Source organism: Pholcus phalangioides, unplaced genomic scaffold (assembly GCF_987345545.1).
Source record: "Pholcus phalangioides strain wild (caught in Gottingen) unplaced genomic scaffold, Ppha-v1.0 ptg000010l_1, whole genome shotgun sequence".
Classification (NCBI taxonomy): Eukaryota; Metazoa; Arthropoda; class Arachnida; order Araneae; family Pholcidae; genus Pholcus; species Pholcus phalangioides.
The window spans coordinates 18,288,141-18,302,213 of record NW_028301603.1 but is presented as its reverse complement, the minus strand read 5'-3'; the positions used below and the strand labels follow the sequence as shown (position 1 = coordinate 18,302,213).

Here is a 14,073-nt window from a genome sequence, read left to right as displayed (position 1 = left end):
AGCACCGTATAATAGAAGTAATGTCCTGTCTCTGGTCTGGCGTCGTCTCGCAGCATACGCTGCTAGAGTCGATCGTTGGTAAACGGAAAAGTCATCAATGAAGCTCGCCGGTTAAGTTTAGTTGCCGACCTTAGAGGTTATATTTCTTAACTTCTACTCATATTTCTCCTCAATATGTTGCCGATCCAACACAGAATTTAGTCAGCCGTGCCCTATCTTCTCATCACCCCCAGAACTCAAGCCAACCCATGGAACCGCATACTAAACCCAACAAAGCTTCCACCGCCTCCTGGCAAAGCTGCCTAGATAGACGATATCTAGGAGGCTTTGCCCCTTGTCACCATATCCACAGTCAAGCTAAAGATTTTTCGTGTCTCCGCCCCCTCCTTAAAATTTGCCACTCTCAAAAGGTTAGCAACGCCCCGTCGTATCCTTTCTAACCATACACAACTACGGTCCGTCGTCATGGGGTATTTACTACCGATTCAATTGTGCCAGAAGTGTGTGTGTGGGTATCCCTAACAGTGTATCTAGTGTTGTGTGTGAATTTTTAGTGCTGCCATCTATGTTTCAAATTGTGAGGGAAGTGTAATGATGGAATATTTTACCGTTGTAGGCCTGTTACTCTCTGCGGAGAGAACTCCCCCACTAGTTCCAGTCCTGGAATGATCTAATATAGGAATGCAAACCTTTTTTTTCCAAGTCCGCGGGCCAGATATGCGGTATTTATGCCACTCGCGGGCCAAAAACTTACAAATAAAGTGTAAACCCCATACGATCCCTACTTTACGGGATATTTCCCGTAATTTTTGCTGTTCTAACTTTTTTTTATAAAATGACCCGCTTTTTTTCACTTATTTTCAACAAGGTTTGCTCGAATTTTTGAAATCAAAAAGTAAGATTATTTTCATTACTTATAAATCGTATTACGATAATTATGACTCAATCGTAATTAGTTGTATAGTCAAATAAAAATATTTATCAAACATATTTGTCAAACATATACTTTTTTTTTTTTGGTGAATTAAATTTTCACTCATTGCCGACTTTCAGTAAAACTCTTTTATTTCCCGTCATTGGCGATTTTTCAGCAATTATTATAGCGATATTTGGTAATTTTTTTTTTGGCTTAATTGTCAACTTTACTTGCCTTTGACAATTATTTTGGGTTGTCATTTGTAACTTTACTTGCCCTTGACAGTAGGTCATTGAGTGGTATACCACATATTGTGGTGTTTAGATATGAGATGCCCCATTTTCGGATTTGCAGCTCATTACAGGCCGGGGAGTCGGAAGTGTTCAAAACTTGTGGGTGCTCGTCATCAGTTTAAAAAAAAAAAAGGAGAAAACTTTGATTTTTTGAATCAGTTTGAGGGTGCTCAGACTCAGGTCACAAATTACCTTTACGAGCACCCCCCCCCCTTCCATGACGCGGCTGATTACAGACGATGACGGAATTTGAATCATTTAAGGTAGACGCAAATAAGCGATTGCGTCGGCACGTTTTATCGGAAATGATCGTCGCAATCGGGAAAATTCCCTAACAAAGAAAAAATAAGAAAAATAAATGCTATTTTTTTGTTCTTGATGCACCCTGAGAGCGGAAACTGAAAACCGCAACCGAGAACATTTTTAGTTTTGGTTCCGACGAAACTAAAACTAACCCCTCCCCCTCCTCCTTTCTCGTATAACATTCACTGAACCTCACACATACAGGCATGTCATGAAGTTATCCTATAAAGCGTCTAATAAGACAGACATTGTCAATACAAACGGATGATTTTACTCGATACGAATTCGGTGAGTTTTTATCCTTTTCTCTCGCTGATCCAATCGGCTATTATTATAAGCACATAGGCAGGACTTTAACTAAAAGGGAGGCAGAAGGGGCAACTGCCGCGGGCGGAAAAATTTAGGGGATGGCAGTTTTTTTAAGTGGGAACAAAGAACATCGTTATAAAATTATCGAATTTTTAAGTTGCGGGGGCGGCACAGTAATGTTTGCCCCGGGCGGCATAAATCCTAGTTACGGCCCCGTACATAGGTTCCCAACTGTTTAAGGTTTCGCTGTAAAATGAACCGTGCATGATTACAGTCAGTGGTGGCGCGTAACAAAATCCTTATCCGTGCGGGACTTTATTTTTGGTTCCCTCTGCTCACTGCCTCCCAATCCTTTTTTCGTCTCTGATTTTTCATCCCTCTTTCAGGTGACAGAAATCATTTTCCCAAATTCTTTATGGTCTCCAAAAGTTTCTACACACTTTGATGTTGGATTTGGCACCTCCCTCTTTAGAGTGGACAGAAATAATTTTCACTGATTTTTTTTTGGTCAACGTTTCTTCACGGATTCGGTGCTCTTCTTAACCCTTAACTGGCGTTGTGAAAATTCTGTGCGTAACTGGTGTCGTGGGGTGATTTGACCCCAGCAAGTATTAATGCATTCTAAAAAATAACAAAAAGAGTCTTTACAAATAAAAGCAATGGGTTTTTTTTACATGACTCCGTTCATCAAACAATCAAATCACTATATAATTTTTCAATTTTTTTTAATTATTTTCTCAAAATTAGTCTTTTATTAAGACACACATTCGAAAAAACTTGAGGGATACATGACTTTTTTGAAATTTTTTTAAAAATATTTATTAAATTTTTTGAACGCAACTTCCATGATGAAAAAATGAACCGATATGATTGAAATATACTCAGAAAATAAAATTTACAAATTAAAATAATATTTACTTTATTTTCACGAGCACCAAAATTAGTCAGTCTTATTTCTAAAAGTCGGTAACGAAGTACAGTGGAACCTCGGTTAACTAGCTTAATTCGTTCCGAGAACGTGCTCGTTATACGAATCGCTCGTTATTCGAATCAATCTATAGGAAATAATGGAAACACGGATAATTCGCGTTCCACAATTATTCATTCACATAAAAATGACTGATAATAACGGCATATAATCAATAATACAATGCAATAATAATAATAATAATAATATATAATGCAATAAAATACATATATTGGACGAGCCAATGAATTTTCAGAGATATTGACCTTGGCCCGTGCTTATTATGGGTTAGAAATCAGTGAACTTTCCTCTTGCGGGGAGGGCGTCTCAACATCATGGGTCCCCAGGAAACGTGCAGGGGGTGAACTATCTCTGTGGTCATTAGCCGAAAAAAAGTAGTTAAGCGCCGATTTGTCCTTAGCTGGCCAGTAGTTCGACTTTTCGGTACTATCTCTACGCTAAGGACTTTTTTTTAGTAGTTACTTAGGACCGCTGCTAAGGACTGCCTAGCACCAGTCCTAAAGCAGCAAGAAAAGTAGTTCACGGCGGCCATCTTGGAAAAGAGGAAATTTCGTCTCTGGCCGCGAGTTCTCGCTGTGATATTTAGCGATGAAATATGCTGTTCTTTTTTCGAATTAAAAAATTTTTTACGATAATAATGACAGATAAAACTTGGATTATATCTTCGGTGTCATCAAAGTTGAAGTGATTCATCGTTATATCCTCCAAAACCTGCTGTAGTATACATACGTGTATGTTGACATCGGCGATCGAAGCCACGACGAAGTGCTAGCATGTTCATTACTGAGGTAAGAATTATTTTATTGCTATCGAACTATATAAGAAGAGTGTTAGAGATATTATTAATATTTTTTTGCTCGGTAAATGCGTTATTTAAAAATATAAATGGGCATAATGTCACGCAATCAATAGGGCAGTGGATCCCACTTGGTAATGCTGGAAAAATATCAAATAGCCCATGTATATTTTGGGTTGTATTGAAAATATTTACATGGCGAATGAAAGATGAATCTTCTATTACGATAATATCAGATTGAAATTTTACATTCTATGTTTTTTGCTACATTAATTTTTTTTAATGAAAAATTATGTCTAAATAAATTGAGCATGTGTGTAAATAAATAATTTGAATATTGTTGGCACAATAAAACTTGTGCTTGGAGATGACTATGCTATAAATAATCGCTTATAAATAAATAAATTGAAAATTTGTGTTTTAGATCAACCTCCCGTCAATGCACAAAGTAACCAATAAGCTACAATTCATTGATAATAAATTATAGCACCTAAATGACAAAAATTTTAATTAATATTTTTTTGTGATGAGTAAAGGTGAAATTGAAATAAAGCATGGTAAAAATTGGCAGTAATGTTAAATATTAAATTTTGTAAAACTCATTCACTAAATTTAGTGTAAAGGATTAAACTTTAGATTTGATATTTTGAACTGTTCAAATGAACAATATTCTAATACTTAGTGAAAGTTAAATTTTCAGAAAAAAATCATATGCTACTACTTTAAAAATTGCACTCTGTAACTCGCTCCGAGATGAAGAATATTTAATAAGGAATCATTATATTGCTTTGTTGATATAAAAAATGAAATTCGTACAATGGGACTAAAAAACAAAGTTTTAATTTCAGGCACAGTTTTAAGTGTTGAGGTATATACATTATAATGAAAGGAAGCAGATTAGTGTTTGAAACATATTAATACTTCAGTATTTGGGGCCTTGCTGTGTGTGTTCAAATTTAATTTTTTGCCAAAAATTATTTTTGATTGTGTGTATGGGTAAAGACAAAAAAAAAAATTTCCATGTCGAATACTTAAGAACTTTAAAATATAACATTTTGAGATGTTATGGAACTGAATCTTTTAACATTTAAACTTTTAACTTTTAACAATCATTTATTTTTTAACGATGTTGTTAGTAAACAGCTTATATATATATATTGTATATACATTTGTGAGACTTTTCTAACTCTAGAAAAATTTTGTTTCCCAGGAACTTGGCTGTAGGTAGCTACGAAGTTATGTGAAGGTTTTCAAAGTTACCAAACAATTTTACCAGAGCAAACAAAGGTAATTTTAATTCTTTGTATTTGACTTTGAGCAACAGTTTCCATTATTATTTTCATGTAAAATAAAATATTTCCATGCATGATTTAATGACATAAATTTTAACATTATGTCGCATCATTTTCACTGATTTCATTTGTATCAACAACCCTAGTGGAACAAAAAAAGTCAAACCCCAATTTAACGCCACCATCCCACCCAAAGAATTTTGGCGTTATATCAGATCGCAGACATAATGGCGTTTCGGAGAGACTGTATTACATAAATTCACATGTTTATTAAGAAATGTATTTCAGTGTCTCATTTATGTTGCATGATGAATACAAAATTCATAAAAATTGTAAACTGTAAAATCACTTGAATATTTCTCAATATAAAACTTAACAGAAACATACTACCCTCTGAAATTATTGTAATTTCAGCAACACGTTTTATATGTGCAAAAACAAAATAAGCAGGTAGGGGGAAAGGTGGCATTGTTTTTAGTCCATACCATATTGGTTTTTCTCGAGAAATATCTTGCTATGAGTAATTTTCTTTATAATCATAATTTTTTCAGATACTATTGAAAGAACAACTCTTTTTGACATAATTGAATTGAGCAAATTAAGATAGATGATTTCTTAATGGCTACTTGTACCGCTCAAAATTTGACCAGTGCAAATAAAAACATGTACTATTGAAAAACTTGTCTTGGCTATACGTATAAATGAAAGGGGAGGACATTAAAAAAAACCTTTAGAAGCTTTGCTAACTGAAAAGCAATATTAATTCTTTGAAAATGTTATTATCATATTTACTGATTAGCAAATTTTGTGAATGGAAATATTAAAGCAATTAATATAGTTGACGACAAATAATATTATACTTTTTAACTAGCGAGACCATACAACACTGCAAAATTTGTATGTTAATTTAAATAGGGGTTCTCCGATCTACAAGAGGTTGCTAAGGATGTGTTCTAGAGCAAAGCTGAAAGTAGAGTGAAAATATTAAGTAAGCTGCGTGCCAATAGGTTTTTTCACTTTATCTGTCTGACCAAAATTTTAGGGTAGAAACATGGCTCGAAAAATTGAAAAACATTTTAGGCGCTGGCCAAATTTCTTGGCAGCCAAGCATATTTTTAGGAGAAATAATCCAAAGTAAAAAAAAAATTATATTCAACTTTTTCAGCACTTAGTGATGATCTTCACATATTGGAAGATGCAGACATAAACTCCAAATATTTTGTGATCTACATAGAAAATTTTAGGTGTCAGTATGATTTTCTTTTTTGCAATGTTGGCTCCTAAGATTTGTGAAGCCCTAGGTAAATACATCTAGACATGAACAAGTGCATCTGTGTGCAATGCCAGGCCTCCCTTGTAAAACACAGTTGATGTATTTTGGATCCTACTGTGATAAAATGGTGGCGAGTCGACAAAGTGCTATTGTGCACGAATCTACTACTCTACTTATCTCTATCTATCTATCTCTATCTATCTATCTCTACTTATGCAACTAAAGACTGTTATAATTTGAAATCAAATATACAGTACATTTAAAGATTGATAAGCATAATAAGTGTTTTTTTCTTCCTCTTTCTAATTTCAGGTAAATCAACATTTGAAGATGCAGATGAAAATTAATGAATCTCAAAAAATTATATTCTTGAAGGGTGCGATTTCTAAGAAAAGTGCAACAAATAAATTGTGATTATGATGACTCTATGAACATATGTTTGAAATAAAATATTTTTGTATGACAAATCATGTGTGCAAGCTGTTATTTAATTCATGTTTCTATTAATCAACTTCAATCAGTCATTTATCTTCTAATCAACTGAAATGAAATATACGATCAAATGAAAGTTATCAGGTGAAGTTATTTGTTGGAAGCTAAATATGAAACAGATAAATTGATGAAAGATCTTTAATATAGAAGTATATATCTTTTAAATATTGAAGTATTCACTTGCATTAACAGGTAAGTGCTCATTCATAGAGAATCATGTTCTGATAATATTTTTTAATACTGAGGAGAAACCCATAGTTTAAAATACAGAACTACAATACGCAGCAAGGCAGTTAATTCTTTTAATTAAAAATAATTATCTTGTAAAATTATCAATAGTTTATTATTTTAGTTGCTCCAGAAAGAATTTGCAATTCGTTGTTTCAATGAATTTAAAAGGAATAAAAATGGATAAAAAATCATTTAACAAATTGGTCTTTAAAAAAAAGTGACACTCAATATTAAAAATAGTATTCAGCTGGGGCCTCAAGTAGGGCTCCCGAGGTGAATAGGATGCCCAAAAATCTATAATTCTTTTGCATAATAACCCTTTCAAGAAGGGAGTCCCGCCCCCCAAAAAAAAAGGGAAAGTCTGCCCCGAAAAGGCACATTACGGCCATAGGCTCAACTAGTGCCGGTAACCTTAATTTAAAATCTTACATTTGGTTGTAAGAATTTTTTTTTTTTCAAATTTTGATTTCATCAGTATGCGACCCACTTATATGCAGCTGGGGTCCCATATACTCGCTTCTTCAATCATCTAAAAGTGGGGTCCATGAGCTCGGACAAGAAAAATACTTTGACTATACTATACTGAATCTTATTCTAAAAAGAAGTCGCAAGATGAAAAATGCAACGTCCTCATACGTTTACAAAATAAACTAGCCAGCGATATTAGAGCAAAAAAAATTGCAAAACACGGGTGACAAAAAAATGTATGGAGAGTCCCTGGGAAAAAAAAGTTTGTTTACAACATGTTTGTTTGTAAACATGAAATCGCTGCCACAACCCACTGCGAAAAAACGATTGTTAAATAATTAGTAGTAGTTGTAAGCTTCAAACAGCATCCCGATTGGTTAGAGATCTGTTACTCTCGAAACCAAAAATTTTCTCCCCCTCTAACTACTGTTTCACGTCACGTGACCTTAAGGACTGGTAGTACATAGTACCTCTTAACTACTAGTAGTTGAAGCGGTCCTTAGCTTCAGTCCTCCGACCGGTAGTTCATTAGGACTAGTAGTTACTAAGGACTGCAGAGATAGTTCACCCCCTGGGTCGTCTTTAGAGCCCCATCGGCTCCCCCCCCCCTGCCTCCTTGGATACAGTAATTTTTGTGAGGCCCCGTACTTGGATAGAAATGCTGGTCTAGTATGCTATTCACGTATTGAAGCTCTCGGAAATTTTGACCAAATGTCGTTATCATGAGCACCCGGGCCGTTCCAGGGTGAGAAGGCTATACGGCGAACCACTGCAATCTAACATGTGTGAATAACATAACTTATAAATCTGGAATATCTGCTGCCACCTAACGAATAAAATTAATATTATTTTTTGATTGACAGTGGTAAATGTTTTCCCGACTGATGAAATATATTGAAAAAATATTATAATATGGTATAATAAAATATTTTTATAAACAATAATATATATTTAATTATTAAATTTGCGTTAAAATTTTAACAGATGATTTTTTATAAAGTAAAAAGCATTAGTAAATTTTCAAAGTGAGATCGTCCATGGGTTTTTTTAGGTCGTCCTGGTTTACGTCCTCTTTAACCTCAATCACTCATTTCCGTAAAAGACGACCACGTTTGAAAAAAATTACTAATACAAATACAATGCCACAACAGGCAAAATGCCCAACGAGGTGGCTGATAAAAAGATGCCCATAAAAATATGGTTGTCATATGTTTCAAAAATACAGCAACCCAATTAAAAATGCAATTAACACAAATTACAAACAATATATACACATGATAAAATATTATACAATGCCCATAAAGAATACTTATGGTTGTCTTATTCTAAGAATGGATAGCTTCTCGATTTACCCCAACATGTTTATCGTATTTCTTTTTAAACGTGTCAATTGTGTTGCAATTTACTACCTCCGGGGGTAAGCTATTCCATTTATTAACAACCCTATTGGAGAAAAATTCCCTGCGACACCATAACCTTGCATTGTCCCTCACCAATCGATACTGGTGTCCCCTTGTAAAAGCAGTCGATTGGCGGTGTACTAAAAGTTCATGGTCCATCCTATCCATCCCATTGAAAATTTTGAACACTTCGATCATATCTCCTCGAAACCTGCGTTCATCCAATGTAAACATATTCAAAAAATGAAGTCTTTCTTCATAACTCAAGCCCTGTGTGCCAATAAGGACACGCGTAGCTCTCCTCTGCACCCCTTCAACCAAGTCTATGTCCCTCTGTAGGTATGGTCTCCAAAACCTTACAGCATACTCCAGTCCAGGACGAACTAAGCCTCGAAAAAGCGGAAGAATGACTTTAGGAGAACGCGAAGAGACCTTTTTGAAAATGAGACCAAGCATTCTATTCGATTTTTTGACAACCGCTGAACAATGTTCAGAAAACTTAAGTCGCTCGTCAATGAGAATTCCCAAATCGGTGACTCTAGTTGCATCCGGGATAGTGACACCATTCAACTCGTAAGAGAACCGTGGGTTGTTCGAACCAAAATGAGCGACCATGCACTTATCTACGCTAAACGTCATGCTCCATTCATTTGCCCATGCTGCAATCTTGTTTAAGTTGGTCTGGAGCAACTCCCTATCGCTTTCATTTCCGATTACCCCCATTAGCTTCACATCATCTGCGAATTTGCTAGTAATTCCATCGATACCCTGATCGAGTTTGTCGATAAAAAGTGAAAAAAGTATGGGGCCAAGGACACTTCCCTGAGGAACTCCACTTGTGACGTCTGTCCAACCAGAGAATTCCCCGTTCACCATAACTCGTTGCGACCTATCTCTTAACCACGATTCTATCCAATTCAGCAAGTTGCCCCCTATTCCAATCTCGTGTAAACGCTTCAAGAGTTTGCCATGTTGGACCCGATCGAATGCCTTCTGGAAATCAAGGTAAACAACGTCTACATTTTTGCTCTTACCCAAAGCCTTAGTCACGTAATCATAGAAGCAAAGGAGGTTAGTTACACATGACTTCCCCTTCCTGAACCCATGCTGATTATCCGACAATACATTATTCTCGTCTATCCACTTCACAAACTGCCTTTTGATGATAATTTCCAAAATTTTCGAGAGGGAGCTCGTCAAACTCACTGGACGATAATTAGACACCACTTCTCTACTACCCTTCTTAAATATCGGAACAACGTTAGCCAGTTTCCAATCTCTCGGGACGATACCCTCAGCAACACTACTCCTGTATATCTGTGCGACTGGCCCCAACAATTCATTAGCACCTTCCCTGAGAACCCTGGGATAGATATCATCTGGTCCTGGTGCTTTGCTTGCACATACATTTCTTAGAAGATTTAGGACCTCCACGTCTTCCACTTGAATATCGTTGAGCGTTTTATTACCCCATTGACGTATCGAAAAAATGATTTTGGGTCAGAGCCAATGTTATCTGCCAACCTAGATTCAACTTGCTTTTTACTATCCCTTATCGCTTTCTTCAACAGTCTTCTTTTATCAGTAAACAATGATAGGTCACCTCGTCCACTTTTATACTCTTATACTAATATCATATTACTGTACACAAACATCAACTGATAAATTTTTTTCAGTAAATTTGTTAATTTTATATATGTTATTACTTTTTAAAACATTATCAATATGATAAAATATTTTTTTTATTATTTTTTTACGTTATTCAGAAGCCGGTCAGTAACTTCAATCGGAAATTTATGACAGTTTTATTCGATAGGTGACAGCAAAAGTTCTTGTGAAATGATTTTTCTTTGCATGTTATATACTACAGTAGCTCGCAACCAGATGCCATGTGACCCGCTTGTGGGCCTGGGATACTCTAAAAGGGGGAAGCCACGACAAGTGCTGAAGGAGGCCACACACACAGAAAGAGAGGTGAAGAATTAGAGCTTTCAAGTGAAATATGTAATAACGCCATAAACAAACATGCGATACGATATATATATAATGCAAACAAATGAACTTACTCTAAACAACGAGAAAGAAGAGGACTATCTAGTGTTGGACGATTTACGGACTGTTGTTGCATTTCACTGTTGTTTGCATTCTTATTCTTTTTGTGTGATTTTAAAGAATGTATCCATTAACAGGAAGCTTTTTGCCTCCTTTTTAGGATTTCTCGGAGATGGGAAATTGCATTGTTCGTTAGAAAGATTTATTGCTTGCTTTACTGTGCTCCTATTTCATTGGTACTTTTCTGCAGAATTTTGCACGGATTCCAACATTTTACCCTTCACTCTAATCACATTTGAAAAGTGAGTGACTTCTTTCTTCCTCAGAAAAAGATACCCTCAGTATAAAATCTTGCTGTAGCGTGCAATGGAGCTCCATCAGTTGGTCTATAGTCAACTCCTGGCCAAGCAGAATGTACATAAAAAACAAGCGCACATACGCGCGATTACAATGCGACATCTAGTTTCGTATAATAGACACACTCAATTTTACCAGTGAGGCGCGCTGAACGGACACTGTAGGGGAGAATATTACCTACAATTCCACAGTACGCATGTGCACGAATGCGAAAAATCATCAGCTTAGTTGTCAAAACGTGACAATAAATAACTAAAGCACAAAATTTTTGCTCGTAATGCGAATCAACGAATCATCGCTCGTTAATCGAATCAATTTTTGCTCGTTATGCGAATTGCTCGCTAACCGAACCTCTCGTTAACGGAAGTTCCACTGTACTTGCAAACAACATCGTGACATGTTATCACACAGATCTTACGTATCACTTGCAACACTATCCTCATGCCCACCTCGGATATCCGATGTTTCACAACCAATTTGAAACTGTTATCGAGAAAACTGGCGCTCTTCCGATACGCTTTTTAATCTGAACACTCCTGCCGTCAGGTAAAAAAATACTTACGCAAGCACTTTGAGCCCACGGAAACTTTCATGAATGATATAGAGAGAAGAAAAAGTAGAATAACATCATAAGTTTGTTAAACAACTGCTTGAAAGGGTATTGAAAACAAGATGATCCAGATGCATTTTTTTCTCAAGGGGTGGCAATATGAAGAATGCGTGGGGTCTGACCCCACGCCAGTTAAGGGTTGAAACTAGCAAAAATAGCTTTCTCAATTTTTTTCCCTCCCCTTTCACCACTTTACGAGCAAGGACGTAATATTGCGTCCAAACGCCAGTGGAACAAATTCAAACAAGTTCTTTTCGTTCTCTTTCCTCTCTTTCTATCATCGCGAAGCTTTGTTGCACCCTATGAAAAAAACAGCGTACCTCTGCGATATACCCTTCTACTATATAAATGTAAGAGAGAAAAAAAGAACAGGTAGGTGAGGGTGAAAAGACAGAAATCTACTTCGTATCTACTCTGCAAGTATGATAGATAAGAAAGAGAGTATAGTATAATAGATAATTATATTTCTTATGATTATCTATTATACTTCTTCCCCTTCAATTTGTTTTCTTCCTTACTTTTCTACTTTTCCCCCCTTAATTTTCTTTCCTTTTTTAACGTGCGGTTAAATTAGGATAAGGTTACCATATTTATCGCCGATTCATCAAACGAAGATCATCCGAATTTTTCGCCAATAGCTTGTAAGCGAAGGGGATGATCTCGAATATAGCGTCCATCAAGTTCTAGTGGGCAGTATGTTTTATAACTGCAACACAGTGGTTCTTAAAGTGTGCATCCCGGCTCCGAAGGTTGTCGTAACTATTCTCAGGGGCAAGCTGGCGAAATTAACGCGTGCCTATTCAGTCTTTGAATTGGTACTTTGTTAGACTATTCTGGGGAAACCGCCGATAAATGTTGACTATGGTAAGGGAGCTACGGAATCAGACATAAGCTTAGAACCGCTGCTGTAACAAATAAAAATGTCTATGTTCGAGAAATATTTGTTCAGGTTCCCTGTGAAACAGCGTTGTCTAACGGTTGAAGACAGAATTCTCATTCATGCGAGCAAGGTCGGAATGAAAGGGGGGGGGGGGGTAGTGAAGGGGGTTACTGCCCCGAATGGCAGATTTTAGTAGGAGGAGGGAACAAAAACACAAAAAATTGCCGAGGGGGTGACAAAATTACGTTTGCTGCCCTACAAAAAAATTATGGTACTGAAACGGGAAATATAGGTTTCGAGATACGGAAAATTGTCAAATGTTACCAAAAATGATGCCAAAGGTCTGCAAAGTTGCCAATTATTGCAATAAAAGTACCAATTGTGTGTGAAACGAGCACTACCAAAGCCTCCATAGATACAATATTCCAGATCACGGGGTGGCAAACCTTTTTCCAAGTCACGCCACAATCAAGATTATTTTCGATACGCGTGCCACTCTGTAGATTTAAACATCCAGACCATACGTCCCGTTTAACGGGACACGAACGTTCTCTCCGTTTCTGAAGAATATTGTTCAGCTGTTCGCTTTTTTCGCAAAAATGTTCAGTTTTTGCCGCTCTTTCAAGTTCTAAATTATTTTTATGTTTGAGTCATAAATTCGACTATCGCGATGCAGATTATTTATGTACCTATTATATCGCTAGAATCATTATCGCTATCATTCCTACACCACGTTGGGCATCGTGTTGACACCGGAACCTGTGGGCTCGAGGTGCTCGCGCCAAAAGTCGCGCGGAACAGATAAAACATACAGGAAACATCCCGTAAAATACAAAACACACAGTCACGCCGTTCTCGTAAGTTAGTGGTACGTCGAATTGTTTCAGACATTTCACTGGTCTTTGGGTTCAGAAAGGTTGAGAAACGCTGGTAGTCTTTGTTGACCTAACGTTATTTGCACATTGCCCTAACGTTTTTTAATGTTGTCATAGTGTAGGAGAAAAATGATAATCGTGTAATAATAGTGTAGGAAGAAATGGTAATTATTTATAATTATAACAAAATGGAATCGCTAAATTTGTTTTTTTCCTGCTCCGGTTTATAATGTATAGGAAGATAAGGAGGTTAACTAAGCGGCCAGCACGATGCCCACGCTACCGCGCGGTGGCACTACCGCTAGTCACAGAATTTTCTGTATTTAAATGAATTCTGCGAAAAAAATAAACGTTTAAAATGATAAATATGTGAGATGAAAATTTTTATTTACATCCATAACTGTCATGATGCAATTTACACAAGTTATACAAATATATACAAATACAAATACAACGCCACAACAGGCAGATTGCCCAACGAGATGGCTGACTTAAGCGTCATCAAGAACATCATGAACATCATGGATCCCCGAGCCCT

The 14,073-nt window shown here is 36.4% G+C and overlaps 1 long non-coding RNA gene across 1 annotated transcript; it reads left to right on the top strand.

The window, feature by feature from the left end:
- The first annotated feature begins 3,182 nt into the window (after nucleotides 1-3,182).
- On the top strand, nucleotides 3,183-6,583 carry LOC149081032 (uncharacterized). The gene is made up of 3 exons (XR_016193350.1): nucleotides 3,183-3,597; nucleotides 4,816-4,892; nucleotides 6,483-6,583. It is a non-coding gene; the product is annotated as an uncharacterized LOC149081032 (long non-coding RNA).
- The last annotated feature ends 7,490 nt before the right edge of the window (nucleotides 6,584-14,073 follow it).